We start from the raw sequence: 26,859 nt of genomic DNA on the forward strand, positions 1-26,859 counted from the left end.
GCGATATTCATTGTCAGAAGAAGCATTCCCAGAACGAACACTGGAGTTTCCAGCAGCATTAGACGGGCAACCGCTTGGGAATAGACATCGACTGAGACAGACTGGACTTCATGAACGACACCAAGAACAGAGCCTACAAGATGAGTCTAGATAACAATTCCTTAATCCTTTAAGTGAAGATTTCTGAAAAGGCTTAGGACTACAGCAATTGTTTTTGGACTACAGAGATATTTCAAAACCTTGTTAAGAGTTAGATATTTGATAAAAAGACATTTTAAATGGCTTATCTTTACAAGAATATTTTAGAACTTTAATTGCAGTTCAATAGATGCCGTAGATCTAATCTACAATGTCTGCATTTTATTTTCATTTTAGCCATAACCTGTTGTAGATAATTTAATTGAAAAAAATATTAATTCAGAACACACAGTTGATTTTGAAATTGTGAGGCAATTATCAGCTATAGTGGCTTGTATCTATGACTGAGCTGTGATTTCTGTTTAATAGAGACCCGTCTGTTACACAAAGGACATTTTTCACTCTAACAGGTGTCACTTCCCAGCAGAGTCTTATACATTCCATAAGGATTTACTGCATTGGAGCAGATAAGCAGCCTCAGCCTTCTGATCATGTAAAAGCAATAGAAAAGTGCAACAAATGGAGTTCTGGAAGTTGTTCTTTCATTGTGTCTTCATCAAAATCATATTAATGTGCTTCTGTTGTTCTGTAGAATCCGCCTACCACTCATCTTCAGCCATGTTGCCTGAGAGGAGAGGAGATGACATGACATGATGGATGGATTAATACCCTTATTCATTTATTCCTTTTTTTAATTGTATAATGCTAGCATGCCCAAAGGGGTTGGGCAGCCAGTTGACCTTTGACCCCTAGAGGTTTTTTTTTCTCCTTAGTAAGGAGTTTTTGGTTCCTCTCCTCTGTTGTCTTCTGGTCTTTTCTATTCTGTATTTATAACGTGTCTGGTCACTTGCTTTGTTAAGCGCCTTGGGCATCCTTGTTGTGAAAGGTGCTATATAAAAATAAATGGAATTGAATTGAAGATGAGTTGAGAGAACAATTCCTTAATCATTTTAGTGAACTTTTCTGAATAGGTGAAGGACTAAATAATTTTTCAGCTATTTTATAACATAATTAAGAAGTTGGAAGTTTAATTAAAAACATTTTCAGAGGTTTATCTTTAAAAGAATGGTTAAAAATGTAAGTTGTCTCTTAAACAAAGGCCATTGTTTGTTCACTGGAACAAGCGTCTCCAGATAATCAGTTCAGCAATTCAATCAGTAAAACAATTGATGATTGTAAATATGACAAGATTGTCGTAATGTAAAAGCTATAGTAAAGTGTAAAGTATAGATTTGTTGAATTCTTTTGTTTTTGTCTTCAACACCATCATATGCAGATGTTATCGTTTATGTTACTTTTTTGTTGCAGCTGCCTGCCAGTCAAGATGCCATGAGGAACATGATATGACCCACAAGTACTTAATGATGCAGAGAAGAGCATATGGGAAAAAGAAAACAATACATTTATTTGTTAACACAACCAGAAGTCAGAAGATGGGTGATGGGACAGCATTTCAAGACCAAAAAGGTTAAATTGAAGTTTTAGAAGTGATTCTTTGTGTCTGGCTTCAAACAATATGCTCACATTATTCATTTTTACATACTGCCTGATATTCATTACGGTCCAGGGTTCCCAGGAGTACACACGGCACAGCCAAAATGTGGCTAGCTGAAGTACAGCAGACCATAGGGGAAGAACTCTTGCCAACATTAATGTTTCTGCTCTGAAAAGCAGTGGATAAAGGTATGTCACAGCCTGCTGTTCAGCTGCTGATTTTGTGCAAAACATTGCAAATGAAAGATTGAAATGTCAGCTTTCTGTGAATTTCAGACATGAGTATGCATAAGCTAGATTTGCAACACATGTTTTAATAACTGAAAAATTGTAATATTGCATAGTTTGCTTTGGTTTCCTCCAGGGGCTCTGGTTTCTACCCATCAGTCCAAAGATATATTGAAGGGTGGTTAAATGGATTCTGGTCAAATTGGCCCTAGGTGTAAGTGCATCTGTCTGTATTTCCATCTGGCATCTTTTATATTTTAGCTTAGTAACAGTAAAAAATCTGTGTCTGTGGGAGAAGGTGGAGTGTGTGTCTTTCATTGGAAGACTTGCCCTGTTTTACTTTGAAAATACCTGTGAAACCGGTTTGTTTACAAACAATGTAGACAGAGACTCAGACAGTGGAGTGAAATTCAGCACAGGCAGCACTCCTGGGGGGGGGAGGGAGAGAGAGATGTGAAAACCATGCAGCGCCAGGCGAACGTACAATATTAATGTAGGGCTTTCGGGCTCACGTGGATTTGCACCCTACACCCTGCAGTACCACTGTGTACATACATTACGGACATGCTGTGATATTTAGAAATATAAAAAAGTCAATAGCGTGTCCATAATTTTGCTATTGCTATTTTAGTTTTTCAAAGAAATGTTTGTTAAAAGAAAACTCATGGCAATAGCTGGATTTGAGCACCCAACCTCTCACTTATAAGTCAGGCACTTAAACCATCACACCACTGACAGTCACATGATAACTACTGGAACAGCCGTGCACATATACTACTGTTTGTGTTACAGTGCATGAATATAATTATATCATTATTAATTTCTTTAAATACGTGATTCCATATTATATTTCCTATTAATCAAATTCTAAAATTTGATTAGAGCAGTTGGTCTGGCCTGTAGTCATCAGGGCATGATTTTTTTGAAGATTCAGGACCAGGAATTAGAGTTGACACTCTGAAACTGTGAAGTATCATCAATTACATGGAAGATGTAATAGTGTCAGTATATTGATAAAGGAAAGTGGAAGCAGAGCTAAATATGTCCCAATGATCTTAATGATCTGTTTTGACTAGATATTTATTGCTTTTAAAGACTAAGATTAAAACTTTAAGACTTCCTAACTCATCTCTCATTGTTTAGAGACTGTTTCCCACATTCTCTGTTTATTTGAAATGTTAAAAATAGCACTAATATTTCATTAAAACATGAATATTATAAAGTTAGCTTTTAATGTGTTATTGTTCAGAACATCTCTGATAAAGTACTTACAGAACAAATGTAAAACTCATTACTTGATGCGATGGCAGCCATAGTGTGCCAGAATGCTCACCACACCAGCTGTCAGTGGGGATGAGAACAGTGTGATGAAGCTAATTCAGAGATGGGGATTATTAGGAGGCCATGATTGGTAAAGGCCAATGAGAAATTTAGTTAGGATGCTGGGGTAAGTTTTACATCTCGTCCAAAAGACAGCATCTTTTTAGAGTACAGTTTCTCTGTCACTATACTGGGGCATTAAGACCCACACAGACTGCAGGATGAGCGCTCCCTGCTGGCCCCTCTAACACCTATTCCAGCAGCCTTACTTTACTTACCTTCCTTTCTCCCAGGAGCATAACAGTGAGAATAACTGAGAATAACAGTGAATAACAGTGCTGGTCAGAGCTCATCGCTGTCATTTAGGTGGTGCTCCCGTTACATGGGGCCTTTACAGGGAGACTGGACTGGAGGGAGGGTGAGGGAGAGATGCTCTCAGCTCTGCATTCAGTCAGGGAGATTGAATGAACTGGACAACAGACGAGTGAGAGTGGAATTTGATCTCCACCCCAGCTTCTCTTCAGTAACTCCATATGGAACACGAGTTAGTGAATGGCAAACATCAAGTTCAAACAGCCTAAGCAGCACTAAATCCTAATCATTCTTGATGACACCTCCTAATGTTATATGTAAGCCTCTTCTCTCCTTAACATTTATCTTTTGCACCTCTCTTCCACACCATCCCCTACTTGTGAGTCCTCATGGGGATCCCGGCCACCTCGTCCTACAGAAGCTTAGCACCCAGCCAAGTGGGTCAGACTGACTGGGTGCTGCTGTTGCTACTGTAAAATGATCAGCGGTAGTTTTGAATCAGATATTATTTATTGAAATGTTTGTGATTTCAGGTCCAGAAATGGAAGCAGAGAAAAAATGTGTCACAAAGAGGGTGTCACGATATTAGTCCCCCCTCCTTAAGGGTGCTCCAGCCCTTTCTCTTAAGACTTCATTCTCTGCACCTGTTTCCCATTCCCTGCCCACCTTAAAAGCCAGGCGCTGATGCTCTTCCGGGCTCTGCTCTGATTTCCGTATCGTGCGAGTCCGGGACCTGGAAGCGCCTGGTCCCGTTAAGGTTTTAACCTCGGTTCCCGTTCCCGTTCCTGTTCCCCGTCCGCCGGTTCTGACCCGGCCTTCGTGGTTTTTAATTCTTTGTTCTGATGGATCTCCTGGTTTTGGACTTACCCTTGCGTTTTGGATTTTCCCTAAGGACTACTCTCGGATTGTTCGCCTCGATCACACCTCCCCCGTGCACCAGCGCACTTTGGACACGCCCCCCTGTCTTCTGCCCCGTTTTCCTGCATGACATTTCCCCCAATGTTTCCCCACTCCGTCAGACTGTGTCGTCTGCATAGGGTCCGGAAAGAACTGTTCGTTACAGAGGGCAAAAACTGGTGATAATAGCAGTGACAAAGTACACAACCTCCTCACAGCTGCTGGCATGCTTTGACCTGAATGTAGAAGAGGAACATGTAAGTCGAAGTTACATTGATATACTCTCTCCAGTTCATTGCCAACATCTGTCTTCAGCATTTAACAATAGTTGAAAACTACAATAACTGCATTTTGTCTGTTTTTTCAGATGTTTCACATTCACTAAACTACGCTGTACTGCCACTGATAGCATCTGTGGAACAGAGACTGATTTTTTTTATATTTCTTATTTCTTCTGTGGGGTATCCAATTTATAATCCTTCCAACAACCTGCGAAGACTGCATGAGAAGTAAACCAAATCACAAAGTTGTTTTAATTTATTAATCGAACTGTCTGTGGCTTGGAAACAATCATACACTGTGTGTATGTGTTTGTTTTGTAGATACCACCTCCCATTCACCACCAGCCAGGCTGCCAGAAGGGCATTTGAGATGGCCACAAAGAGGCTCACAGATGCACAGGAGAGCATCGTGGCGGATTATCTGGCCCACTCAGATGGTACTGCAGAGAAACACTACAGGATGCTGACACATGACAACATCTGCTCAGCCATTGAAGTTATTGAAGGTGTTGCAGAGGAGGGAGCTGAATAAATGACAAAATATTGGGGGGACAGAGGTCAAAGCCACATTACCTCCCTTTGAACTGTTTTCTCCAGTCTCCACTGGGTCAAAAAATGAGATTCGCCTGAAAGTTAATCTGGCCTGCTTGCAAATAGAGGCACAGGAAAAAGCCCAGGCACGCCAGGTAGAATTCGAGTTGCACCTTTGTAGCAGACAGCTTCCTCTGCATTGTGTCAAATGAACACCCAGGGACACCAGGTAGAGGTCTGCGATTTTATTTCCTTATAGAACATAAAACATGTGAGCGTTACACACGCTAAATGTCTCTCTCTCTCTCCCGATTGGCTTCCACAATGCGTCTGAGATCATATTATATAAAATAACAGAATAATAATAATTCCTAGAATGATATATAAGATCTAACAATATAAAGAATGATATATAAAATAATAATTAAATATATAAATGCAATCATATGATTTTGGAACAATGCCAACTTTGTATAGAATAGAAATACGCGCTGTGAATGCTGGTAATCTTGTGAGCACAGGAAAGCGTGAAAAATAACAGAAAAATATTTAAGACTTGTTCTAAGTTAATTTGAGAAAAATACACAGAGCGTCTCTGTGTTTCTCTCCCATGCGCATGAAATAAATACTTAAAATAAACACTGAAATAAAAACGGAAACGTGGAAAAATGCAAGCTTGGGGATTGCTAAAGCCCCGCACTATTATGTGTGGAGAAAAAGCTGCTGAACAGCTCGACCCGCTGCCCCCCCTGAAAGACACAGTCATTCATAGAATTATTGAAATGAAAATGACTTTCTGTTCTGTAAGCCGCTACCAACAGGAACTACAGGAGAGCACGTATTTCAGCTTCTGAATGAATTTATCAAAGAGAATGGCATCGACTGGATAAAATGTGTTGGAGTTTATACAGACGGTGCTAGAGCAATGACAAGCCGACACAGCGGTGTAGTTGCACGAATTAGAGAGGTTGCTCCAGAAATTAATGGTTTCATTGCAACATCCACCACGAGACCTTTGCCGTCAAGAAAATGCCTGACGATTTAAAATCTGTTAAGACTGTTGTGAATTGTATCAAGGCTCGAAAAATGAATTCACATCTGCTTTGCTCGACTAAACAGGCTCACCCCTCCTATTTGTTGTTGGTTTTTTTTCTGTAAAACACTTTAAGAAGCCACATTTTAATATATCAAACAAAGTTTATTATTATAATATTTATTATATGTATGTGTGAGTGTGTGTGCACATGCGTTCATGTTGGTCATTGAGAATTTCTAGGGTTCCTATGAGATGATGACTTGTAGGTGGTACTTGGATGCTTTGGTTGGATTAGGGGTGGTACTTGGTCCAAAAAGTTTGAGAACCACTGAATTACAACGATTGTAATACACGCATAAATCCCCCCTTTCTTTTCCCATGTTTTATCTATCATCACATTATACGTACTCTCCACGATATAAGCCAATTGCCGTTATCTAACTCTAGAATGCAACTTTTCCAGTGTTGTACGTTTACATTTGGTTAATAAAATCGACACACCTAAAACATTAAATAAGAAAGAAAAAAATATAACAAAATGGACGACATACCTTATAGAACATAAAACACATGGGCGTTACACACGCTAAATGTCTCTCTCTCCTGCTTAGCAAAATATAACATGGGGTTAAACACCATATAATGCATTAAACATTACCTTTATGCACTACCTTGATTAATTTGGCACACAACTGTAATATTCACAGAAAAAAGATAAATAATATCTCCGCATTAATATGTAATAAAAATAAATTAAAAAAATAACGCTCGCATGCTAACCTGCATGACCACGTGTCGTTTGCACCACACTACCCTCCTTTACGGTACATTAGCATATAGCAACAGGCCCTCCAGTTCAGACATCCTAACTTTCTAATTAATCAAATAAAACATTACATGCAACCTAATAATGCGGCACAGTCTTCGTCACATGGTCACCAATATATTACGCCACACTAGTAATCGTTTAAAACAGAAAATAAATTGATTCAAATAAAGTCGCATAAGTTCATTGGAGAGAGACAGTAACGTACCTCTCACCCAATTGACGTCGACAATGCGTCTGAGAAATCACCAGAAAAACGTAAGGCCTATGACGCCCAGGGTGCACCTTAATTGACACCCCACCAACAACAAATCCCAAGGTATGTCGCAAAGCCAACTATATACATAAAAACTGAACTAATTTTGAGGAAGTTCACAAAAATAAAATAAAAAAATAACATAAAATTGCAATTCGTAAAATGGAGATCAAGGCGGAGAACGAGTTTAAGCTCGGACAGCTTGAATTAGAAGCAAAGAAGGAAAGCTCCTGCTGCACAGCTGACCCACTCCAAGGCCTCTAGCGTGTCTCCTTTGCAAGTTCCACTCTCGACCACCTTTGATGTAAGTAAGCAGATTGCTTTAGTTCCTCTATTCAGGGAGTTGGAAGTTGATTCGTACTTTGGTACATTTGAGCGCATTGCCACATCCCTTCGCTGGCCTAAGGAGGTCTGGTCACTGCTTTTGCAGTGTAAACTAGTGGGCAAAGCTCCGGAAGTTTACTCTACACTTTCTCTAGAAGAAAGTTTGCATTATGATATTGTGAAAGCTGCTATATTATGGGCTTACGAATTAGTTCCTGAAGCTTATAGACAACGATTTCAAAATCATAGTAAAGTGTCAGGCCAAACGTTTGTTGAATTCACTGGAGAGAAAGGAATTCTCTTTGATAGCCAGTAAAGTGAGTGACTTTAACTCATTGCACAAGTTAAATGTTATTAGAAGAATTTAAGAACTGTTTGCCTGAACGCGTTGCTGTCTATTTGAACGAACAAAAAGTAACTTCCTTATCGCAAGCAGCTGTTTTGGCAGATGAGTTTATGCTCACGCACAAAAAAGTTTTTACGTCTGCACGCCGTAAAGACTCAAATACTACTGCCTAAATACTGCCTAAAACTAGAATACTAGAATACCACCTGGAGAAAATCCGACTACAATTAAAGCATCACGTTCGTCAGAAACACACAAATGTTTTTATTGTCATAGAAAAGGGCATATCATTGCTGATTGTATGACGCATAACCGTATAGTTCAGCCTATTGTTTCTTTTTTCCCATGCTTTAACAAACATTATTTGTTTGTTTTTATGGTGGGGGTGTTACATTGTGTGGGATGTAACCTTGATTTTTCTCCCTCCCTGATTGGTCCATCATTACATCAATGTTTCTGTGTGACATCATCTTCATTTAACTCTCGACTAATCAGAATGCAGATAATTCAGTATATTCGCTGGAGGTTTCAGAAGGAAGGTCTTTCGTTTGACTTCGGTTTTTACTTCAGCTTCGGTTTTTACTTCGGCTTCTTTTGTGTGTGTTTTCTTATAGCTTCGGCCTTTGTTGGTTTGTGTTTTCCTCGTACTTTCATTTGTTTGTGTTTATCGTTTATTTCACCATTACCTTGCCCTAACGTGTTATCTACCTCTGTGTCTTTTGTTCTTTTGTACCCTGTTCCTGTTGTCTACTCTCGTTTTTCCTTATTTGTATTTATGTGAACTTTTGTGTATGGGGTTAGCTTAGGTTGTTGGGTACGTTCTGCACACGTAGTTGATTTTTATATTAGTAGCAGCAGGTAGTATGGGTGAGTGCTTCTCGTCTTGTATGGTTTTGTGTAGTCAGTGAAGGTTAGCTAGGGTGTTTTGAAGACGCCGAAGACCAGTCACTTACTCACCTTAAAATAATCACTTTTTCACCAACACTTGTTATCACGCGTCCCTCACCAGAACACATCTGCATCCACAAACTATCCTAAATGTTACACCCCTTTACCCCTAGACACTTGGGGTCGTAACAACTGCCAACACTTCACTAATTACACTTTTCCTTCTCCTTTGACATGATCCAGAATTGGTCATTTCTTAAAAGACCTGTCGGCCAGACTGCAGATCTGCAAGCAAAACGTAAGATCTAGTAAAATATGATAATTCATGAAACATGCATGGGATTCCCAAAGGGTGTCACAGTGCTCTATGTCAGACACCGGGAAGCAATACTTTCGTCATGCACTGAGCAATAGGAACTAAGTATACCAGAGGTAAGGTTTAAAAGCGATTCTGTGATACAACATACCAGGCTTACAGCTAGGCATTTGATATACTGGGCTCTGAAGGCCTTCAGTGGAAATCATACCCTATAGATTCCACAAGCCCCGAAATGCAAGCACTTAATCAATGTCACTCCTGCTACAATGTGATTGCTTCATACCTGTACATGTTGGTTTTTTAAAGAAGAAACAGTGCTGTGGCTCTACCCTTGTGATCCTGTGGGTTGCTGTACTACACAACACTATCTCTGGCCCGGCTGGAGCTAAATCCTGATCCTGATTAATGCCCTGGGCAATACAGAATCACTGTAAACACTTCACTGAATGCACTTTTCCTGCTCCTTTGACATGATCCAGAATTTGTCATTTCTTAAAACACCTGTCGGCCAGACTGCAGGTCTGCAGGCAAAATATAAGCTATAGTAAAATACGGTAATTTTTGCAACAAGCACAGGTATGTGTCAAAAAGCATAGCACTCTGTTGCAGAGGCCTGTCAGCAATACCTTGTTCATTGCATTATGCAATGATTTTTTTTCACATATGTTAATGAAATCAGACCTTGAGTGTTGTTTATAAAACAAAACTAATTAAAATAAATGCTTTTGTTATTATTTATCTTGTATCACAGAACAGAAAAATCATTGTAGCTCAAGCCCACTAAGTGTTTCAATGCAATACATGAACTAAGGAACTAAGCTAGCAGCCATATCACCCTGCAACTCACAACCGGCAACCCACTGAAGCTAAGCAGGTGTGAGCCTGGTCAGTACCTGGATGGGAGACCTCCTGGGAAAAACTAAGGTTGCTGCTGGAAGAGGTGTTAGTGGGGCCAGTAGGGGGGCACTCACCCTGCGGTCCATGTGAGTCCTAATGCCCCAGTACAGTGACAAGGACACTATACCGTAAACAGGCACCGTCCTTCGGATAAGACATGAAACCGAGGTCCTGACTCTGTGGTCATTAAAAACCCCAGGGCGTTTCTCGAAAAGAGTAGGGGTGTAACCCCGGCATCCTGGCCAAATTTCCCATTGGCCCTTACCAATCATGGCCTCCTAATAATCCCCATCTATGAATTGGCTTTATCACTCTGCTCTCCTCCCCACCGATAGCTGATGTGTGGTGAGCATTCGGGCACACTATGGCTGCCGTCGCATCATCCAGGTGGATGCTGCACATTGGTGGTGGTGGAGGGGAAACTCATTACCTGTAAAGCGCTTTGAGTGGAGTGTCCAGAAAAGTGCTATATGAGTATAAGCAATTATTAATTGTAAGCAATACTTTGTTCATTGCATTATGCAGTGCTTTTCACATATGTTAATGAAATCAGATCTTAAGATTTATAAAACAAAACTAAATAAAATAAATGCTTTTGTTATTATTTATCATGTATCACAGAACAGAAAAATCACTGTAACTCAAGCCCACAAAGAGTTCTAATGCAATACATGAACTAAGAAAGATTATCATGGGAATGTCAGTATAGGTTTCCTCATAAAAATGTATTCCTTTCATTTCATTTTATTTTTTTAAGGAAACTTACATTACTATGAAAATTCTATTGAACTTGGATAAAAAATCTTGCACTGCTGAATGCAGAATCCAAATCTATAACATTAAAATCACCTATTAGAGAATTGAAATGAAAACCTGCCCTGAAAGTAAGACATTACCAACAATGACCACACGGTGGAGATATTGTCCTCCATGTTAAGAATGGCAAAGCTGAGATAAGGTAAAAGCAGTAGTAATGCATTGAATTTGAAAAAAATAGTTCTTTATTTCTAAATTAAAAAGCCAAAAAGTTATGCTGTAGTGCGGTATCACTGTTAACTTTGTGCTACTATGTGCTCTACTAAAATCACCAGGTGGATGCTGCACGTTGGTGGTGGTGGAGGGGAGTCCCCATTACCTGTAAAAGCGCTTTGAGTGGAGTGTCCAGAAAAGCGCTATATAAGTGTAAGCAATTATTATAATTATTATTAATTACTATGCAAGAGCTGCTTATGTTTTGGCACTATGGAACTCCAAAGCACTCTGGAGTAAGGAGCACTGTGCCCTTTGAGACACACCTATGAATGTTGCACAAATTATCATTGCATTGTGCATTAGGGACTAAATATACTAAAAGTAATATTTAAAATCTTTTTATTACACTCATGTTAATTAAATAAATTCTTACATGCGTTTTTAAAAACAAATCTAATTAAAATAAATGTTTTTATATTGTACCATAGAACATGAAAACCTTTGTAATTCAAGCCCACAAACTGTCTTAATGATGCAATACATGATCTAAGGAAGATTATCACGGTAATATCAATATTGTTTTCCTCATAAAAATGCATTCCTTTCATTTTGTTTTGTTTTGTTAAATAAACTCACATTATCTACAGTAGAGGCCTTCATTTAAAAAAAATAGCACTGCTAAATGCTCAATTCAAATCAATAAAAATAAAATAATCAAATAGATAATTGAAAAAACATTTTCCCTATCATAGACATTATAGATAGACATTACTATCAAGGTGGAGATATTGTCCTTAAAAGTTAGGAAAGGCAGAACTGAGAAAAGGTAAAAGGAATTGAAATGCATTGAATTTTGAAAAAAATACAGTATTATTTTCTAAATGAAAAAGCGAAACAGTTATGCTGTAGTGTGGTTTTGCTGTTACCTTTGTACTATGATAGAATCTACTAAGCAAGAGTTGTTTATGTTTAAGCAGTATGGAACTCTGAAGCACTCTGGAGTATTGAACTCTATTCTGTTGACATTGCTTGTAATTAATACCAGTGACAAATACCCACACATGACATTAAAAATATCAATCACATAGTATTGAGGGCAGAGCCACAGGATCACTGCAAATACTTCACTAAATCCACTTTTCCTGCTCCTTTGACATGATCCAGAATTTGTCATTTCTTAAAAGACCTGTCTGTCCGACTGCAGATCCGCAGCACCCGCTCATTTCTTAAAAGACCTCTCAACCACACTTTAGACTTTACACTTTAGATAGAATATGCATATAATCGTTAGAATGAACAGAGAAGCATGTTTTGATGAGTTGTGAACATTTCTGTCAATTTCTGAAAGTGGATGAAGTTTTTGAAACACTAGTCACTTTGGATAGACAGAATATGGATACAATTTTTAGACTGAACATGTGTTTTGTTGCCTCCAACAAAGGAGACACAATCCGGAGATTGTATGAAGCAGGCATTACCATTATTACGTCTGCATATGGGAGCCAAAGCCGATGAAGCCATGACTCTACTTATTGATACAAAAGGACACGTTTTATACAAAATCACAAACAGATAACCCACCCAGAACAGTTTCAGTACAGTTCCATGCCATATATGGTGTAAAGCCAAGGCTGTGCCTTGGTACATGATAAACTATAAGAATTGTAAGAATATTCTTGGGCTCCTTTAATAATTGTTTAAGATATTATGTACTTCTAGAATTTGTTAATCATGACTTAAGCAGATATCAGGCACACTCAGTTCTGGTCAGGCTGCCCGAAGCTGGCTCTGCTCTTCATGTTCCAGGCACGTAGCCAGCTCACACTTAAGTTGCAGTTAGTCATTTTCCATTATTCTGGCAGGATACTTAGTAAATGATGTTAGTACATTATTTACACAGTAAAAGCAAACTAGTATATATGTAATCAAAATAAATGTTTGATCCCTCAATAGTATAAGCCCTGCAGGGTTCCGGTGTTCAGTATCGTGGTACTAGAGATCTTGTCTCCAATCCAATGTATGTCAAAGAAGAGATTAAGATCTTCCATTTAATGCCCATTAACCCCACAGTTCAGCTCAGCAGCAGCCCTGCACTCCCTAAAATATGTGTCCCTTATTTTTCAATATTCACAAAATGGATGGCATATTTTCATTCATATCTCCAAAACGGTTCACACAAGCGTAAAACCAAATGCACAAGAAAGCAGAGACTCAGAGCTTTCATTTAATGTCTATTATCCCCAGTTTAAAAACTCAGCATCATATCCACCTCCATAGAAATTTGTATCCAATATTTTGGAATATTGACAAAATTGTTGGCCTGTTTCATTAATAGTTCCAGAACGCTGCATACTACAAGCTTAAAACCAAATGTACATGAAAGAAGAGACTAGGAGCTTTCATTTAATGCTCATTAACCCCAACGTTCAGCTCAACATCAGCCCTGCACTCCATAAAATAAGTGTCCACTTATGTAGAAAAATGAAAATTGACAGAATTATGATGTTGGTGAAAGAAAAGCTATTTATTCGTGTGCACACAGAAGAGCTGCTTGCAAAAGCAAGTCTCTCCGAAAAGACGTTGCTCAGTGCTTTTTATACATAGTGATAGACAAACTTCCAACCTTTAACATAGATTATCTAATCCCTAAAATGAACCATTAGTTTTTTAGTCAAGATCGGGTACAGCAAAACAACTTCTTATTAATAATAATAATAATAATTCATAATTGCTTACACTTATATAGTGCTTTTCTGGACACTCCACTCAAAGCACTTTACAGGTAATGGGGACTCCCCTCCACCACCACCAATGTGCAGCATCCACCTGCACCAAGACTTTTGTTATTGCTTACATTGGCAAAACAAGACATTTGATTTCCCTTTTAACTACATTTAAGACATAAGCTGTATTTTGCCACTGATGTTTCCATATGCTAGGGTTATAAGCATTTCGGAAGCTAAAAGACAAGCAGTTTTTGTTACCTTTTATAAATTTTATAACATTCCTTCAGTCCCTCCTTTAGAACATATTTATTTTCACACCACTATGTTCTAAACAATGAGACTAACTAACAAGTTAGTTACCTTTGTGCATACAGCTTTAAGACAGTGAATACATAAAATAAAAATGATTAGTAGTATTAGGCCAATAAAGAAATATTGTACCAGTGATCATCCCCAGGCTCCGAACACAGACTACAGCCACTTTCCCACTCCCTAATCATCAGGATTATAGTCGTGATATTTTTGTCCTTCATCATGGACTGTGATGTCTGTGATGTGTTCAAAATTGTCTAGTATGTAAGTACTTCATAGTCTTCTTACCTTAAAAGAGGATGGCCTAAAACTGTGATTATAGTGGGGAGCATACGGTTAGTTCCATTCTAATAAATTTGAGGTACACTCAGACGAAAAGCAGAACTATTTACAAATGCCAATAAACCTAAATGATCACCTCTATCAAAGGGGATTACTCCTGTGAGCATCTTGTATAGCAAAATAAACCCAACATGAGCTATTACAACATTACAATTACAATTACATTACATTACAACATGCACTATTACAATTTTTCAGTTTTTAAAACATGCGTTGCAAATCTAGCTCATACATACTCATGTCTGAAATTCATAGAATGCTGATATTTCAATCTTTCATTTGCAATGTTTTGCACAAAATCAGCAGCTGAACAGCAGTCTGTGACATACTTTTATCCAGTGCTTTTCAGAGCAGAAACGTTAATGTGGGCAAGAGATCTTCCCCTATGGTCTGCTGTACTTCAGCTAGCCACATTTTGGCTGTGCCGTGTGTACTCCTGGGAACCCTGGACTGTAATGAATATCAGGCAGTATGTAAAAATGAATAATGTGAGCATATTGTGTTGAAGCCAAACACAAAGAATCACTTCTAAAACTTCAATTTAACTTTTAGTGCCTGGTCTTGAAATGCTGTCCCATCACCCATCTTTTGAATTCTGGATGTGTTAACAGATAAATGTCTTGTTTTCTTTTTCCCATACTGAATGCTCTTCTCTGCAACATTACGTACTTGTGGGTCATATCATGTACCTCCTGGCATCTTGACTGGCAGGCAGCTGCTACAAAAAAGTAACATAAACATCTGCATATGATAGTGTTGAAGACAAAAACAAAAGAATTCAACAAATCTATACTTTACACTTTACTATAGCTTTTACATTACGACAATCTTGTCAAATTTACAATCAACAATTGTTTTAGGATGCTTAACTGATTATCTGGAGACGCTTGTTCCAGTGAACAAACAATGGCCTTTGTTTAAGAAACAACTTACATTTTCAAATATTCTTTTAAAGATAAACCTCTGAAAACGTTTTTAATCAAACTTCCAACTTCTTAATTATGTTATAAAATAGCTGAAAAATTTCTGACTGCCCAACCCCTTTGGGCATGCTAGCATTATACAATTAAAAAAAGGAATAAATTAATAAGGGTATTAATCCATCCATTATGTCATGTCATCTCCCCTCCTCTCTTCTCAGGCAACATGGCTGGAGATGAGTGGTAGGCGGATTCTACAGAACAGCAGTAGCACATTAATATGATTTTGTTGAAGACACAATGAAAGAACAACTTCCAGAACTCCATTTGTGGCACCTTTCTATTGCTTTTCCATGATCAGAAGGCTGAGGCTGCTTATCTGCTCCAATGCAGTAAATCCTTATGGAATGTGTAAGACTCTGCTGGGAAGTGACACCTGTTAAAGTGAAAAATGTCCTTTGTGTAACAGACAGGTCTCTGTTAAACAGAAATCACAGCTCAGTCATAGATACGAGCCACTATAGCTGATAATTGCCTCACAATTTCAAAATCAACTGTGTGTTCTGAATTAATATTTTTTTCAATTAAACTATTTACAACAGTTTATGGCTAAAAGTAAAATAAAATGCAGACATTGTGGATTAGGTCTACGGCATCTATTGAACTGCAATCAAAGTTCTAAAATATTCTTGTAAAGATAAGCCATTTAAAATGTCTTTTTATCAAATGTCTAACTTCTTAATGAAGTTTTGAAATATCTCTGTAGTCCAAAAACAATTGCTGTAGTCCTTAGCCTTTTCAGAAACATTCACTAAAACGATTAAGGAATTGTTATCTAGACTCATCTTGTAGGCTCTGTTCTTGGTGTTGTTCATGAAGTCCAGTCTGTCTCAGTCGATGTCTCTTCCCAAGCGGTTTGCCCGTCTAATGCTGCTGGAATCTCCAGTGTTCGTTCTGGGAATGCTTGGCCATCATCCGTCTTCTGACAATGAATATCGCCTTTGTCTGTAAACAATAACTTCATAAATCAATAATTACTGTAACACATCATCTCAAAATGATTTGAGAGTTTGTTCAATTTAAACTGACCCAAAAGCTGATGTCTTACTCTGAAAAAGATTCTTTGCATTGCTCCACTGATCATGAACTAATTTGAAAACTATGTTTTAAGTGGAGTGATCACTCTTCTGAAAAAGTCAACAGATTTTCAAAAGTGGTGACAATTAGACCTCTTAATTCCAAAACATTCAATAAGAACAAGAGCTGGACAGATGTCGCGTAGTGTTTTGTCTTGGGAATATTTGAGTGGGGTGGCTAATCTATGCTCTTCTGAGCTTAATTTATCTACTTTTCTACTGTCTCTTATCCCCTCCTGGTGTCCTAGCTGTTGGAGAACGAGACATGTCATCTTCAAAACAATGACACAAGCAATACTGAGATGGATTTCAAGTCACAAGAAGACACTATCTTTAATAGTTAAAAGAAAATATGTTCAACATATACAGGTATGTTCAAAGTATTTTCTGGAACTGGTCAGTTATCCAACCACTCCAGAGACTGTCCTTCACCCTGAATGACTCTCTAACAGCCCTGATGTTGTCTTTTTTCTTAGAGGAATTTATCCGCCTTCCGATCATCTCCTTTTCCGTGTGACAGGTGCAATGTTCTTCACATACATAAATGCACATTTTTTGTGTAGGTCCATCAAAAAAGAACAGACATCTCATCTCTCCCTCTGCCATCTGTGCCTTTAGGGCTTCTGCAGCTGTCTTTGCGATGACCTCACCATGGTATTCACACACCACCTCTGGATCGTCGGTGATACTCAGGCCTCTCCAGGTTTGACGCTTTCCATCTTTTTAATTTGCCTTTCATTTGGTTGTGCATCTGTGTGGGCTTCCACTTCTCAAGCACTTCAGACGCTGTTGGTGTATTTGCAGTCCAGCCCATGTTTTGAAACTAGCGGGTCACCTGGCCTTCTGTTGGTAACCGTCAAGCATAATGATCTGGAATGAAAACCAGAACAGAAACCCTCAGAATTGATTCCAAATTCACTTTGTCTGTTTCTCAGTGAAAATAATTGATGTGTAAACTTACCAATAATGTTCTGCAGTCTCATCTTCCTCTGATCTGATCTGATCTCCACCTGTCGTAACTGTGTCAGTCATGACTTCCAGTCAGTCTCAGGCGCTCTTTCTTTCTGGAAAGCTGCGCATCTAACAACACTGGAAACTCCTGTGTCAGCTCCTGGAAGGCTGTGGCATCATCTATCTTCCAGATTTCCAGATCCTGCAGCTGCCACAGCGGATGTTGGTGTTGATCTGATGTAAAAGCGAATATTAGATCACAATAATCTCTGTAACATGTTGGCTGAAAAGAACTGAAAGTGGTGTTTCCTCTTCCAGTAACACAGTAGATGTGTATCCTGCAGCACTGAGTGGCGATTGCTCTCTTGATGTTTCAAAAGCATGAAGTAATCGCTGTTTTTGACACAAGAATATTTTGTCATTAATTCAGAACATGGTGACACTTACTGAGCTCCCTCCTCTGCAACACCTTCAATGACTTCAATGGCTAAGCAGATGTTGTCATGTGTCAGCATCCTCTAGTGCAGTGGTTCTCAAACTTTGGTACACGTACCAGCAGTAGTACGTGGAGCGCCGCCAGCTGGTACGCCATATGACCCTGGAACTGTTTTGTGTGTCCTGAAAAATCGAGATGGGTTTTCATATTTTCTGTTTTAATACGTGTCAAATACGCAGCCTACGTACTACGATACAGCGCATGCTAATACTTCAGTGGACACAAAAGATACTATGTAATTCTATACCACTTTATAGGAATGCATGCTATGAATGTAAGTGACCAATTGTATTTAAAACAAAACTCATCTCCAGCATATAGGGAGGTGGAGAATTTGCGTGATTTTGGAACAATGCCAATGTTGAAAACACAGGAATGAATAGAAATACGCGCTGTGAATGCTGGTAATCTTGTGAGGACAGGAAAGCGTGATAGATAACAGAAAAGTACTTAAGAACTGTTCTAGGTTAATTTGAGAAAAATACACCAAGTGTCTCTGTGTTTCGCTCCCATGCGCATGAAATAAAAACTTAAAATAAATACGGAAACGCAGAAAAATGCAAGCTTGCGGATTGCTAAAGCAGGTAAGCTCCAAACTATTTTTGAAGAACCTTATTTACCGTTGGCAAAAGAGCTGACACATTTTATGTGTGGAGAAAAAGCTGCTAAACAGCTCGACCTGCTGCCCCCCCCGAAAGACACAGTCACTCATAGAATTATTGAAATGGCGGATGATATTAAAAGTACATTGATAGAGCGCTTTAAGATTAGCAGATGTTTTTCACTGCAATTAGATGAGTCTGTAGCAGATTTGGCCAATTTGCTCGTTTACGTTAGATACGAGTTTGAGGGTACGTCCCGTGAGGACTTTCTTTTCTGTAAGCTGCTACCAACAGGAACTACAGGAGAGCACATATTTCAGCTTCTGAATGAATTTATCGAAGAGAATGGCATCGACTGGATAAAAAGTGTCGGAGTTTGTACAGACGGTGCTAGAGCAATGACAAGCCGACACAGCGGTGTAGTTGCAGAATTAGAGAGGTTGCTCCAAAAATTAATGGTTTCATTGCAACATCCACCTCAAGACCTTTGTTGTCAAGAAAATGCCTGACGATTTAAAATCTGTTAAGACTGTTGTGAATTGTATCAAGGCTCGAAAAATTAATTCACGTCTGCTTTGCTCGACTAAACAGGCTCACCCCTCTCACTGAAATTGTGCTTTTTTATTTTTATTTGCTGTTGGGTTTTTTTTCTGAAAAACACTTTGAGAAGCCACATTTTAATATATCAAACAAAGTTTATTATTATAATATTTATTATATGTATGTGTGAGTGTGTGTGCACATGCGTTCATGTTGGTCATTGAGAATTTCTAGGGTTCCTATGAGATGATGACTTGTAGGTGGTACTTGGATGCTTTGGTTGGATTAGGGGTGGTACTTGGTCCAAAAAGTTTGAGAACTACTGCTGTAGTGTTTCTCTGCAGTACCATCTGAGTGGGCCAGATAAACCGCCACGATGCTCTCTTGTGCATCTGTGAGCCTCTCTGTGGCCGTCTCAAATGCCCTCCTGGCAGCCTGGCTGGTGGTGAGTGGAAGATGGTATCTACAAAACAAACACATACACACAGTATATTATTGTTTCCAAGCCACAGACAGTTCAATTAATACATTAAAACAACTTTGTGATTTAGTTTACTTCTCATGCAGTCTTTGCAAGTCGTTGGAAGGATTATAAATTGGCTCCCCCACAGAAGAAATGAAAACAATTTCAGTCTCTGTTCCACCGATGCTATCAGTGGCAGTACAGTGTATTTTAGTGAAGTAAAAGTGAAACATCTGAAAAAACAGACAAAATGCAGTTATTGTACTTTTCAACTATTGTTGAATGCCGAAGACAGATGTTGGCAATGAACTGGAGAGAGTATATCAGCGTAACTAGACTTACATGTTCCTCTTCTTCATTCAGGCAAAGCATGGCAGCTGCTGTGAGGAGGTTGTGTGCTTGTGTCACTGCTATTTTCGCCAGTTTTTGTCCTCTTTGTGACACAAAATTCTTTCTCTGCATCCATTACTGGACTTGAAATCACAAGCAATTCAATAAATAATATCCGATTCAAAACTGCCAATGATCATTTTACAGTAGCAACAGCAGCACCCAGTAATTAAGTATATGGAGAGTGTTGAGTGTTTAAGTCAGTCAGTCTGACCCACTTGGCTGGGTGCTAAGCTTCTGTAGGACGAGGCTGCTGGGATCCCAATGAGGACTCACAAGTAGGGGATGGTGTGGAAGAGAGGTGCAAAAGATGAATGTGAAGGAGAGAAGGGGCTTACATAGATCCTGAGGAGGTGTCATCATGAATCATTACGATTTAGTGCTACTGAGGCTGTTTGAACCTGATGCTTGCCATTCATTAACTCTTGTTCCATATGGAGTTACTGAAGAGAAGTTGGGGTGGAGATCAAATTCCACTCTCACACTTCCGCTCTCCAGTGTGTTCAATCTGCTTGACTGAACACAGAGCTGAGAGCATCTTCTCCCTCACCCCTCCCTCCAGTCCAGTCTCCCTGTAAAGGCCCTAAGTAATGGGAGCGCCACCTAAATGACAGTGATGAGCCCTGACCAGAACTGTTATTCTGTCTCTTTATAAATGTCAGATCATTGTGTTATTGTTAGAATTGGACCAAACAACTGAAATATGCAAGACTGTCATTCTTACTGTCATATTCTTAGGTGATGCAGGTGCTTCAGCTGGAGAATGGAGAATGGCCTGCAGGTAGTACAGCACAAGAAGCTGCTCAGGCATGGTGATGTCTTCAGAGGTGTGCGTCTTCTCCAGTTCCGCTCCACATCTCTCTTTGCAGCCCTCAGCACCTTCCAGCAGTCACTAGCGCTTGGCCCAGGACTCTGCAGCTGTCTGTATCTGTGGCAGAAGGAGTAATACCATCAACATCAATTCCTGTCATGTACTGGAACCGGAAACCAACTGGAATCAGAGTTCTAAATGGAAAATACCTCTTTCTGATGACTTCCTGTGAGACATCCTTGCTGTTTTTTTGCTGAATGTCCTTTAGGATGCTCTGGAAGATGATCTTCAGTTGGTAAAAAAAATTGCTCGCTTTTGAAACGTCCTTCAGAAACATCAAGAGTGCTTCAGACTGATCCATAAAAATAGGAATCTGGAAACCTTACATATCTAAAAAAAAGTTTCAAGGGTTTATTTTTAGGGCTGACACAATCTCACATGGGTGAATTCTGTGCTAATGACTTAAAATATGTACTTTGTGAGTCTCTGCCCAATTTTAAATATCTTCCTCCTGAGAGCAGTTTACCACACGCAGGTCCTGGATAAGGTACTGTTTAAACCTAGCCAGGACAGGAGCATCCAGAGCATGTTTTCTGTATAGTCCAGCCTGGGTCACTCTTCTTCTTCCGGAAGAATAAATGTTTCTTTATTAGCCCTATACAATTTCTTGCATTAGGAATTTGTCTTTTCGCATACCCCAGCTTTTTCTCCATGGAGACACACACACACAGACAGGGAGAGAAGCTTGGGGTCAGAGCGCAGGGTCAGCCATTGTACAGCGCCCCTGGAGCAGTTGGGGTTAAGGGCCTTTCTCAGGGGCCCAACGGAGTAGGATTCCTCTGCCGGCCGCGGGATTTGAACCGGCAACCTTCCAGTCACAGGGAGAGAAGCTTGGGGTCAGAGCGCAGGGTCAGCCATTGTACAGCGCCCCTGGAGCAGTTGGGGTTAAGGGCCTTGCTCAGGGGCCCAACGGAGTAGGATTCCTCTGCCGGCCGCGGGATTTGAACCGGCAACCTTCCAGTCACAGGCGCAGATCCTTAGCCACAGAGCCACCTCTCCGCCCAGACATTAGTGTCTTCCTCAACTCATTAGTGTCTTTGAGCCGGAAGTGTGGCTCTTTTCTGATCTCCCAATCATGCTACTTAGCTTCTTCGGCTAGGATGTCATACATTTTGTTGTGCCTTTTAATCCTTGCGTTTTGTACGCTTGGACATTGTCCGAGTATGTGGGAACAGGTTTCAGTTACCTCTTGGCATTTACGGCAGAGTGCTGGGAGCCCTCTCTGGCCTGTATTTAGGCATTCTCTGGTGGGGTATACGTTGGCTCGTAGTTGAAGGGCTGCAATGAAGTGCCTCTCTCTGAAATCCGTATTGTGAGATAGCCAGGAATTGCTGTCGGGGTCATCTTGGAAGTTGTTGATCCCTGCTCCTTGGACTGGTAGTTTTGTCCAGTTTTCAAATTCGTCTTTACGCCAGTTGCAGGGTGTTTTGTATTTTGGTTTTTGTTTGTTTTTGGATTCCCAACCATCTGGGTATGTTATTTCATCTGTTGGAATTGTTAAGGTTGAAGGGTCAGATAACTGTGGGGTCTGATCTTCTTCACCTCCAGCATGGATCCATATTTTCTGGAATTTTTCTTGTATTTCATTGGTTTGCATTAGCGATCTGACAGTGGAGTCTGATGACATTGCCATGCGTTGCAGTCTTCCGATTTGAATTGATGGTATCAGGTTGGCTAGCTTGATTATGCCCAGTCCCCCATCTCTTGTCCTGGAGTAGATTAGTCCATTGCATGTGGACTCAGGGAGACGCAGCCAGCTTTTGACTGCTTTTCTTATGATACCATAGAGGGCATGAGGGTTGTTTGATTGGTATACGCATGGTCCATTTGATAAATCAGTCTGGTGATTGTGTGGATATTGAGGATAGTTACCTTCTGTGAAGGTTTCAGAGGTGCTTTATCAATTTTATGAATCCATGTTTGGATTAAATTAGAAGCTTCTGATAGTTTTGTTGTTGACCACGGGTTAATTTTGAGTCCCAGGTATTTTTCGGACTCAGTAGGAGTTATCATATGGCGTTTGTTGCCATTTATTGACCAGTTCTCGCAGTTGTTAATGACATATGAGTCCTTGGTGGGTGAAATTTGGAACCCGTGGCATTTTTTGGCTTGAACCATCAGACCTGTCTGTGCGCAGAATTCTTCAAGGATGCTGATGTTTCTTTTCATCCCCTCCCAGCTGTTGCTCAGCAGGACCAGGTTGTCCGCAAATGCCAGCATTGAGATGTTTCCAGCTGCGGTTTTGAAGCCGCATCCGAGTTCCTCCAAGGCATTGATCAAGGGATCCATTGCAAGGTTGAATAGTATGGGTGACATGGGATTGCCTTCCTTAACTCCTACTTTAATGGAGATTTCTTGTGAGGACTGGTTTTTGGTTTATATTGTGGTTTTACAGCCTTGATATGAATCTTCTATTAGATCTATTATGTGGTTATCCAGTTCTTTTTGTCTCAATACTTGGAAGATGTGATCATGAGACACAGATTCAAATGCTTTAGCGATATCAATAAACACCACTGTAATTTGTTTGCATGATTTCTTGGCATTTTCCAGTATATACTGTAGGGTTGTTAGGTTTTCTGAGCAGCCAGAAGCTTCGATGAAGCCTCGTTGTCTTTGGTTTATTGGGCAAGCTCTTTTGAGGCGTTTTGTGATTATTCTAGAGAAGAGTCTGAGGAGCATTGACCTGATGGTGATGGGTCTCCAGTTTCCAATGTCTTCCAGACTCTTCTCGTCCGAGGTCTTCGGTATTAAGATTGTTTTGCACTGTTTCAATTTTTTAGGGATGTGCCCTGTGATTAGCCATAGGTTAAACAGCTGGAATAGCGTCACTCCATCACCTTCCAGATCTTGGATGACGTGCCAATCTATGTTGTCGGGACCTGGCGCAGAGGTCTTTTTTATTGCTCTTAAATTTCATCTTCGCTGATCAGCGATTCAAAGACTTCATTGTCAGCTCTCCCTTTTGATATGAAGTTATTTAAGTTTGAAAATGCTGTGTGTTCTTCCCATTTCTTTTAAAATTTCCTTGATATCAATTTTGCAAGATGGATTTTCAGTTCCATCAAGGATTAGGGAAGCCAGGTGCATATTACAAGGTTTAAACCAAGAGCATTTGAAAGCAGAGATTCAGAGCCTTCATGCAATGCCCAATTACCGCACTGTTAAGCTCAGCATCAGCCCTGCACTTCCTAAAATAAGTGTCCCCTATTTTTCAAGATTGACAAAATGCATGGCCTGGTTTCATTATTTAGTCTTTGAATAGCTTGCAATCAGTGACAAAGAAATGGACACCATTACCTGTAACAATACACAAGACTTTCAAAACCCTTCTGGGATCTAAAGCTATTCAGATTTCCAAAATTACCAGTAGATGCTGAACCAGGTAAAGTCAACATAGAATCTAATATTAGAGAACTTCTCACAAAACATCTATGATCCAAAATTGGACTCCCAAGCCGTGAACTCCCGGAGGTTTTCTTGCAGTTAAATGAGGTTTTTCCTCCCCCCTGTGCTGTGTAGAATTTGTGTTTACAAAGGATAATAGGCCAGAAAGCTGAAGTAGCATTTGAATGCTGTCTGAGTAGTTCTACACTCAAAATAATAAAAGCTGATCTGATTTAAGAGAATATCTGTAGTGTTTTGATACAGAACACCTGCAAGGCATCTTCACTTCCCAGTCTATCGGAATGCATGGTGGGAATCAATTATCAACTGGTACTTGGGCAACATAAGAGCAATCGTTTCCACCTTACCACATCAAATCATGAAGGCTCCATACCATGTCTGTGGCAGAACCACCTTCCCAGAAAGGCACATCACCATTGAAGGTCTATTCAATACACTCCAATAAATTTAATAAAGCAGAAGACCAAAGTTTGATAATATGTCTTACATTTACACCCCCAAACAATGATCCCATAGACAGTAAGGAAAAATGTATAAAACTGACACTTTATTTCAAACCAGAAAGGATAATCCACTGGTGAAGTGTTAATGCCCACATTGCGATAACATGCCCTTCGGAAAAAATTCGGGCTAAACTGAGAGACTTATAAATTTCTAAAGCAGCAAACGTCACATCTTCAAACCCATCTGTGTAGCCGACAGACAGGCATGTGTGACCCCGCTGACCGGGATGGTCAATCAAACAGGCCAGGCAGTCATCAACCAGGACCCCCTTTAAACAGTGTTAGAAGATACAATTAACTACTGCTTTCACAATCTGGGCCATAACATCAGGCTCATTAGGGACATCGTTAGCTAAACCTGGTTAGGCATCAGCTTTATTAACATTTGGCCGAACACACAAGCATAGACACGAAACATTCAGTTGTGCTGGTAGTCTGAAGATTGACCGTCGACCTCCTCTTTATTCTATTAAAGGAAAAAGAAAAGGAAGGCTTAACAAAATAGACATGCTTTGTACCTAAAATATCGAGCATTTAATGCACTTTTGAGCTAAGGTTTTTCGTTAATATTTACCATTTGTAGCGAGATATCATCACTAACACCCGGCAGTTCTTCAATATCTGGTACCCCATCTGAACTCACACGCCCGCCGCTGTCACATGGGGCAGAGGGCGGGGTTGGGTTTTGCTAAAAAGAAGACCAAGTCTTAAAATGACATACACTAAGCGCCGATACAACAATTCCACGATCAGAAAAAATATTTTAGCCGCATACCTCTTCACTTTGTAGAGCAGCGGACCCCGATGTTTCTCCACACAAAGAAGCTCCCAACAACAGGCGGTGTCTGACAGCTCCAGGGACGCACTGCGACCCTGTCAAGCCGGAGCTTTTACGAATATGCGCCAATGGTGTAACCACGCCTACATTTTTCAATTGGTTGTGTTGCTTTAGAACGACCCCCCCCCCCCGCCATTGTTTTATCAAGAGCGAAAAGTATTCACTTATCAGTTTATAAGTTTTAAACTTTAAAAGTATTAACACACAACGCAAACACAAATTATGTGTTTGCCCAGAAAAGAAATTTTAAAACACGCGGGGTTGGCCTTAAAGTTTTTAAAATAATGTAATAACACATTCGCGACACCTTTTTTCGAAAGTTTGAAATACATTTCCACACACCGCAAGCGTAAAAGTCTTTAAGGTATTAACAGGCAACAAATGATGGGGTGTTGTTCTTTATACTTTAACGGATTGATCTTAAAGTTTTAAAATCACGTATTAGAGATATTTTGGAGACGTGCGGTGGTGGAGGGGGGGGGGGGGTCACAGTACTTAAAAGCTCTGGAATGCAGAGTGGGGGGGGGCTAAAATTGACCTCAGGGAAAGTTAATAAACATTTTATATTCATGTAACGTTTTCTAATTTATAATCACCACATGTTTTTCATGCAAAAATATTCTTAACATCGCATCGCGAAAAGTAAAACCTCAAAACGTCAAGCTTGGTTTGTGAACACGTCGATATAAAGAATAGATACATTTTCTTATAGCTATACCGTTAATAAAAACATTTTGCTTAATAATATTCTTAGCGGTCTGTTGGCGAATCAAACACAGACACCGAGGCACATTTTCACCACATTTTAACCGCTGTGAAATTTATACACCGTTGTATGTCTTAAAATAATATAGATTTTAACATTATAACAGTCTAAAACGTTTTCTAAAATGTTTCTTAAAATAATTTCTACAAACCAGTACGTGCACGCCCAATGATACCTAAGATTAATGGTTTTATGGGGGGGGGCATGTGTGTTTCTTAGAAGAGAATGTTTATCGGTTTGGGGTATAAGTACCAGCGGTGTAACAGGCAAAGATTTGGCTGGATTCCAATTCTTACAGTCTCGCGTTATCGCCTAACTCTTCAGAATGGATCATGCCGATCAATTACTGTACAACAGTCTGAAGATAGTTTATTTACAGACTTAACACTGTTCAATTTGATAGACGAAGACGAGGACTCCACGAATTTCAGCGGTATGTATATCTGGCTTATAGTGAGAAAATTACGTCACGGTGCATGTCTCATGTTAGCAATAGTTGCAAAACGTTGTTTAATATTTGTATACTAGGC

The 26,859-nt window shown here is 39.7% G+C and overlaps 4 long non-coding RNA genes across 13 annotated transcripts in view; 2 read left to right on the forward strand and 2 right to left on the reverse strand.

The window, feature by feature from the left end:
* Window positions 1-17,203, forward strand: LOC148641335 (uncharacterized). Its single transcript, XR_015929899.1, has 8 exons — window positions 1-1,605; window positions 1,706-1,821; window positions 4,385-4,646; window positions 4,757-4,898; window positions 4,992-5,107; window positions 16,750-16,870; window positions 16,978-17,021; window positions 17,120-17,203. It is a non-coding gene; the product is annotated as an uncharacterized LOC148641335 (long non-coding RNA).
* Window positions 1-26,859, reverse strand: part of LOC148641333 (uncharacterized) — a 338,459-nt gene that overhangs the window by 13,765 nt on the left and 297,835 nt on the right. The window lies entirely within an intron of this gene.
* LOC148641336 (uncharacterized) overlaps window positions 13,571-26,859 on the reverse strand; it is a 13,439-nt gene continuing 150 nt past the window's right edge. Inside the window, exons 2-10 of one of the 10 annotated variants that reach the window (XR_015929894.1) lie at window positions 25,501-25,598; window positions 25,300-25,413; window positions 22,001-25,191; window positions 20,964-21,144; window positions 19,438-20,871; window positions 17,900-18,070; window positions 17,463-17,686; window positions 17,152-17,371; window positions 13,571-16,370 (exon numbers count right to left, since the gene is read on the reverse strand). This is a non-coding gene — a long non-coding RNA (uncharacterized LOC148641336). Of the gene's footprint in view, window positions 16,371-17,151; window positions 17,372-17,462; window positions 17,687-17,899; window positions 18,071-19,437; window positions 20,872-20,963; window positions 25,192-25,299; window positions 25,414-25,500; window positions 25,613-26,859 lie in introns of all 10 variants that reach the window. The other 9 variants (XR_015929891.1, XR_015929895.1, XR_015929892.1 and 6 more) reach the window with 9 other exon arrangements.
* The window catches only part of LOC148641337 (uncharacterized), a 7,108-nt gene continuing 6,810 nt past the window's right edge, over window positions 26,562-26,859 (forward strand). Inside the window, exon 1 of the long non-coding RNA XR_015929898.1 lies at window positions 26,562-26,762. This is a non-coding gene — a long non-coding RNA (uncharacterized LOC148641337). The remainder of the gene's footprint in view (window positions 26,763-26,859) is intronic.

Source organism: Lepisosteus platostomus, chromosome 24, assembly GCF_059453375.1.
Source record: "Lepisosteus platostomus isolate fLepPlt1 chromosome 24, fLepPlt1.hap1, whole genome shotgun sequence".
NCBI classification, from domain to species: Eukaryota; Metazoa; Chordata; class Actinopteri; order Semionotiformes; family Lepisosteidae; genus Lepisosteus; species Lepisosteus platostomus.